The 7,646-nt window shown below is 37.0% G+C and overlaps 1 pseudogene; it reads right to left on the reverse strand.

Moving 5' to 3' along the window:
• Positions 1-1,314: 1,314 nt before the first annotated feature.
• LOC118752876 lies at positions 1,315-2,129 on the reverse strand (annotated as a pseudogene).
• Positions 2,130-7,646: the final 5,517 nt, after the last annotated feature.

The following is a 7,646-nucleotide window of genomic DNA, read 5'->3' on the forward strand; positions in this document are numbered from 1 at the left end:
GCTTGGATGGAAAATTGCCGGAAGCGTCATTTTGACAATTTGTAGTTATAGATGCAGTTATATATTTTAAAGTAAGATATTTCGATTTTTTGTTAACTGGTTTTTGGATATCTTCTTTAGTTTCCGAGTAATTGACTAAGACAAGATATTACAAATAGTTATCTGTTCTTCTTTAGTTTCCGACATATTCAGCCTTATCATGAGTTTCATTTTCTAGAACCGGGTCACTTTTTCATTTTTCGTTTGGGTGTATTCACTACAGGTGGATGAAAAAATTATTGGAGAAATTTTGTGCGGGCGAAACTCACGATTAGGCTGATTAGTAAAAAGTATCGTTAATTTATAAAAAATTGTTATCTCATTTTGGCGTATATAATTAAAACTGATTGCAAATTTTTTGACAAATGTCGTATACGACAAAATTTTATTAAACTCATAAATGGTTGACACTAGACTAAAAAAATAAGATAATTTAAGGATCTCGTGAACTAGTACATAGCATTCTCCGACTCTTTGGAGAAAATCTGTAGTCGTGTTTCTGAGAAATTGCATTCCAAACTTCAATCGCGAGTTACCGAAAGTATCTTGTAACAATCTTTTATCCAGGCGACGATATAACATTTAGCTAAAATATGCATCTAAATAAATTATAATTGTCATTATTTTCGCAGTGCGAGTATATGCCAGACGAGTAACAGGTATATACATAGAAGTATACCTAAATTAGCGCGCTGAGCTTGTATATTATCTCTCTCTAACGCATTAACTCTATATACGTCAAAACCAACGCCCGACAAAGTTATGTCTGTATTTGATAATGGCTCTATGACAAAATATTCAAGAAATGTATTCGTAGATTTTTATTTACTTCATTTCATACATTAATATTGCTCAGATTTTTTTTAAAAGTACCAGAAATAAATATTTAATAGAAAACTATTTCACTTAAGCTTAACCAACTTTTAGTTGCTCGGAGCTAGTTTTGGAACGCATCATGAAATATTTTCATAGACGGTAAATGCAACCCTGGGTGAATCATTAATGAGCTGAAAACCCAAAACAAATAATTAAATTTGTGGATTGGAGCCTTTTGAAATGGCCTTTAGAAACGGCAATGAATTTCACATTATTCAAGGAATTGTGAATATACCGGCAGGTTCTGCAATTCACTTCCGAGTGAATTTGATGCGCTTGGAATTCAAGTTGGTAGGGGTTGAGATTCACTCGGAAGTGAATTGCAGAACCTGCCCGATAAGCTGCTTTCCATTTGGTGTATTTGCGGTTTATACCTTCAGAAAGTTAAAAAAAAAAACATTTTCTATTTTTATTTATTATATATTTTTGAAATAAAAATACTCCACCTTGTACAGCAAAAAATTTCTTTAAACTATCTTGCGCAGGAGTTTGTTGATCTTATCTTCACGGTTACCGAAACCACAAACCTCAACGTAGTGATTCTCCTTCTTGCGTCAGCCACCGGCTGGTGCTGAGCTTGAATGGCCACAGGAAGTTGGAGGCTTTCGTGAAGTGGGATCCAACAGTGAATATTTCGTGCGCCAAATAATCAACGCACTGAATATCGTGCTAGTTGCGCAATTTGCGTTCGATCACAAAGTTGTCAGAGATTAGGACACGTTGATGGTTGTGCTTGACAATTCCACGTTTGTTGATCAATTCACGGATTGATTTAAGATTTGGATAACCCCATGTGATATAGGGTTCGGCAATGCGTAGCGTATTAATGGTTCAATTTGATGAACAAACCGTAGTTAAAGTGGCGAAAACGGAACAACAGTAAAACTTTACGCACTTTTGGTGCAAATTTGTTGATACCGCGGATACAGATCACAAAAGCCAATTTGTCTTCTGCAGGCACGTAGAATGAGCCGCGTTTCTTTGGCAGGCGGCGCAACTTATTTTCACGGTGTCCATCACGGATATTTTGCTTGATATTTCTCAGCATGCACCAAGTTTTCACGTTTGCCGAGTGCAATCACAGCAGAGCGCTTTAGTTTACGCTTGATCAAGGTAGCACGTTTTCTAACCTGCTTCTTGCTGAACTACAGCTACGACTCGGGGACAGCAGGCAGCTTCCTGGAAGGTTGTTTGGTGACAGGTAATAAGATCAACGGAAATAAGGTCAATTGACTTTATTTCCCACCCTGGTGCGAAATAAAGTCAATTGACATTATTACCTTTTTAAAAACGAAATAAAATCCATTGACATTATTTCTCTTTCAAACATTAAATTTTCTTAGCTTCGAGGCGGCCCGCGTCAGCGCGCCACAACGCGCGCGCCGCGCTCGCGCCCCGCGTACTCCGCGCGACCGGCGCGCACACCACGTCACGCTACGCCGCGGCCACCGCCATCCCCCCCCTCCCCGTCTCCCTCCGTACTGTAACGCAGATAGATTTATTTATTTATATTCAATAAAATACCCTCTATCTGCACACTTTTCACAAAGATGAGATTCTGATATAAAAATCCACCTAAGCTTTAACTGTCATCAGTGATATTAATGCCCCCTTATATAACGACACGTAATAAGTCCCAGATGGTTTCTAAAATCACAAATTAGTTTTTGTGCAAATTGCAGATAGAGGGTATTAATGAATTCAAGCCCTCGATATTTCACATTTTTTTATTTGTAAGTTATTAGAAGCAGGGTTGCCAACTTGGCTCAAACCGTGCCATTTGTCCCTATTTTACTTCAAATGGCACTTAATTTTTCAATTTGGCACAAAGTGCCAAAATGGCACTTTTACAAAAAAAAAATACATTTCAATACATCTTTGTGAAATCCTCTGCGTGCACTGCTTTTTCTCAACTAAAATTTTCTAATTTATAAAAGCTATTCAACTGGTTTATCTTATTTTATCATTACACTTTTGTTTGGAAAATGTAGCTTTATTTTATTGCTAAATGTGAATGATTAAACGGAATTACACCTTTTTGGGCACTTTTATTTTTCTATTTGGCACATTTTGGTACTTTCTTATCCTCAATATGACACCTCATAACTAAGGATAGTTGCCAGCCCTGATTGGAAGATTTCTGCTGTGTTTTGGGGAACAGCTTGTCTGCAGTAAAAAAGCATATAATTTGTGTTTCAAAAGTGTGTGAAAACCAATCAATTAACTTATATGATCTCGGTTCCGATATTAAATAATCAATAATTGGTTATACCCGCATTTTGGCACATTGGCTCGTTGAATGTGCCATCTAATAAATAGTGTCGTCATTCTCCTTAGCTGCTGTTAAATGATGTCGTCACAAATTGCTGGCGGAGACATGAATACAGTGTAAGAAAATTCTTTTTCTATAATTGTTTCCTTATGCAAAAGTTGGTTTCTTTTCCACCTTAGACATTCCGAATTCGTTCAAAATATGCTAATTTAAAACACAGAATTCTTTCAGTGTTCCTCCGGGGTTTTTGGGCATGGACTGTTTCTTCAATTTAATAGTCTTCGTTTTATTTTTGTGGAAACGAAACATGTTTTGCAAGTTATGGATCATTTCTACACTCTTTCTTCAAATATTTCTCGTATTCCAGCTGTGCGCAGGCGTTTAGTTTTTTGCATCGTGTCTTTACATATTCGTAATTTAAATTTTTTTAATAAAATCAATTGGTGGTAGTTCATGATTGTGTGTGGATTAATTCACAGCACTGAGGATTTGGCAATAACCTTTTTCATCTATTAAAAAACAACACTTTCGGGGCAATGTTTATTGTAAGAACAACATTTTTTTCTATGAATCGACATACTTTAAGCATTGTTGACGCTATTTCCATTTGAACGAGGAAACAGCGTCAATGACTTTATTTCCAACTTTTTGTTGACTTTATTTCGCTTTTGAAAAGATAATAATGTCAATTGACTTTATTTCGCACCAGGGTGGGAAATAAAGTCAATTGACCTTATTTCCATTGACCTTATTACCTGTCACCGGTTGTTTGCCCTTTGCTTCAGGCTTCTTACTGGCCGTGGTGGCAGTCATCTTAACTTGTAACTTAGCACGTTGAGAAGGCGAAAAAAGTCCCCCTAATGTTTGGAGCATATCTTAAATAACGCCACTCGATTTTAAACACAATTTCATTTAATTAAATACTTTTTTAATACATAGATATGCTGCAACCAGGCACTTACTTTCCCAAATTCCATCCTGCTTATCGGCATAATTTTCCAAATATGCCTGCTACTTCATTAGTAATAACTCCATCTTCAAACTGCGCCTTCTTTGTTGCCTCAACATATCCTAAAAAGACATAAATTTACATTAAACAATAGAGATCGCAAAAATTAGCAAATAAAATACTCCCTTTGTTTTGTTTTGTTGTCAAATTTCTGAGAAATGTGAATTCACCACGATGCGATACAGAAAGAACAAGGACCAGGGATGTAAGTTTAAGTAACTCTTTTATTCAGTGGCAATGCGCAGAGCGTTCGGGCAGCAATTTAATTTGTATCAAATATAACATTAAACGGTTGTTCTAATACATTTTTTGATATTATTAACCAGAGTACATACATTATATGGTATTTCTTTTAAAAATTAATGTACTATTTATATGCACTTTTTTTCAAATATTTCTTAAGTTTCATTCATGAGTGCTGAAAAGCAACCATGCGTGTAAGAAATTGTGTGCTACCTAAAATTTCACCTCTGGAAACTTTATCCCCATAAAGGACTTCACCACAGTTTTTTTACTGGATATACTGAGACAGCAATAAATGTATGTCGAATGGGGTATACAAGGTGAATTGGCATAGGTAGTCAGCAGAAATAGTGTTGAGATAGAGAGAGTATAACAGGAAAGAATGTAAAACAATAACAAGATATAAGAGATAAGCCTTAACTTGAACATACAAATAACAGCATCACATAAAACCATAGCTGGGCTACAATGTTTCTGCACTTATTTGCTAAGAGCTGCTATACTTTCTATGATTTTCATGTCTGTCACATTGATTGCATCAGTTTTAGGTTGAGCTCTAACAAATACATGGCCACGAATCGAGAATGCAGATGTTAACCGCCTTTGCTTTTTTAGCTGAGTAGCAAAGTGCATCAATTCGCGGGTTTTCTTTGTTAAGCACTCGTGTATAAATAGTTTCCCTTCAACATTATATCCCATGTCGCGAAGAGAAATTGGCCTTCTCTTTTCTTTACAGTAGTTTGCCACTGATTTCAGCAACAGAGAGCAATCAGAAGCTGAGCTCAGTTTAACGATGACGGGAGCATTAGTGTTATTACTAGTGGCAACTGTAGGACCCAATAATCACGTCTTAGAAACGGCTTGATGAATATGCTGTCAAATAAACAGCTGATAAATGTAAACAAATGAAATTGCAATAAATAGAGATAATTGCGCCGATGGTACTTAGAATTCAACGCTGAGCAGCCGCCGCGTTGAAAAAATCGTTCAAAGTTATAATGAATTAAACAGTGTATAATTATATTGCAAACATCTTAAAAAAATTTATTTAGAAACGTGGTATTATTATAAAATATTTTAGTTACTTAATCACATCAGTAATATAAAATATAATAAATTTGTTTGCAACTGCCTCCTGACAAAGCGGCGTTGAATTTAATATAAGCGGCGTAAATATTTTCTATCAGCTGTTTATGCTAAGCCCAACACGTTGAGTTCAGGTAGCGTAATAATTTTCCGCTGGAAAAAATAGCGGACAGTTGCCAACTGTTGAGCTGAGCGGAACTACTCAACTGTTCGTTTCTAAGACAAATAGCCAACGGTGAGGCAACAGCTACGTCTTATAAATGCGCCCAATGGCAACAGCTGTCAAAATTTGTATTTATTTACTAACAGAAACCAACAAATTGTGCAGAGCTAAAGTAAACAGAGTTTTTCGCTGAAAATACATCGTTCTTTAAAGAAATGAGTACCGAATAAGATGTTTTAATATGTTTCATATTTGTATATATTTGCACATTGTATTTGCAAATTATAATAATTATAATTGGGCTAGGAAAAGTGCAGGTTTTTTTACGAAAACCTTTCTTCCAATGAAGGAAGGACGTGTAGAACACTTTTTCAAAGCTACACGTATGACGGTTCCTATTTTTCAACTGCTTTTATCACTCATTCAAGACGACTTGACAAAAGAGTGTGTGCGAGAGGCAATATGTCCCGAGGAGCGACTTTCAATCACTTTATTGTAAAAAGGAATAAATTACCTAAACATACAAGTATGTTAATTCATATTATATGTTATTTGAGCACAGGTATTTGGCGCATGGAGTCTCCCATCAGGCGTTAGCTTGGAGTTACAAACTAGGAAAGACCACCGTTCGGAACATCATCTTGGAGACTTGTGAAATTATTTGGAAAGTTTTGCACCCATTCTATGTTAGTGAACCATCGGAACCCCAATACAAGGACATAGCTGAAAACTTTTACACCAAATGAAATATTCCAAATTGTGTTAGTGTTATAGATGGAAAACATATAGCAATAAAGTGCCCACGTAATGCTGGATCAAGTTTCTTCAACTATAAAAAATATCACAGCATTGTGCTAATGGCCACTTGTGATGGGAGATACACATTAACATCAGTCAGCGTTGGAGGGTTTGGTGGGCATAGTGATGGAGGTATTTTTTTTATTGTATACAAGTCCATAAACATAAATTTCAACACATTTTCTTAAGGTATTTTTCGAACAACACCTTTTGGACGAGCACTCCTAAACAATGAGTTACCTCTACCAATAAGCATACCACTAGTTGAAGGAAAATCACCACTTCCATATTTCTTTGCGGGTGATGCAGCTTTCCCTTTACGTTCCAACTTAATGCGGCCATATCCGGGAAAAGCACTCAACAGACAGCGACGGATTTTTAATTATCGTTTATCCAGTGCTCGTCGAGTGATTGAAAATGCATTCGGCATTTTAGTGGCGCGCTGGAGGATCTTCAACCAAACTATTGAAGCTGAACCCCACAATTGTGAAAAAATAGTTCTAGCAGCGGTAGCATTGCATAATTTTATCATGTTAAATGACCAGAAGCGCTGGTATTGTCCAGAAAGATACGCCGATTACGAAACAACGGATCACCTAATCCGTGAAGGAAACTGGAGCTTGGATATAGAGGATGAAAGGTCAGCACCCAAGCCATCTCGGTCTTTCATGCGCAATGCAAGCAAAGAAGCTTTTAAGCTGAGAAATGATCTTGCTGACTTTTTCGAAAATGAAGGTGCTGTGGACTTTCAAAATAAAATTGTTGAACTTTTGTATGGAAGCGCACAGTAACGCACGGTGCACATTAGAGCGATACGATAAGCGATATAATATGAAATCCACATCGACATGCGCCCAGTGCACATTACAGCGATACGACACGCGATACCATATGCGGTGTGATAGAAAACCGGGTCGCTCGGGCAATACGCAGGCGATATATGTCGCCGCAGTGTCGCTGTCGTGCAAGTGTGGACAGTTTTCATCGCTTCCTACCAATTTCCCACGTACTCAGCATATCGATGTCGCTTTCATATCGTATCGCTTATCGCATCACCTATCGTATCGCTCCAGTGGGCACCGTGCCGAAGAGTACAACTCCACAACAAGTTTTTCAGGCATTCAGCAATGGCTGAATTGTGTAGCTGAAAGCCTTAAAAG

This window comes from Rhagoletis pomonella, unplaced genomic scaffold (assembly GCF_013731165.1).
Source record: "Rhagoletis pomonella isolate Grant_MI unplaced genomic scaffold, Rhpom_1.0 Rhpom_scaffold_01926, whole genome shotgun sequence".
Classification (NCBI taxonomy): domain Eukaryota; kingdom Metazoa; phylum Arthropoda; class Insecta; order Diptera; family Tephritidae; genus Rhagoletis; species Rhagoletis pomonella.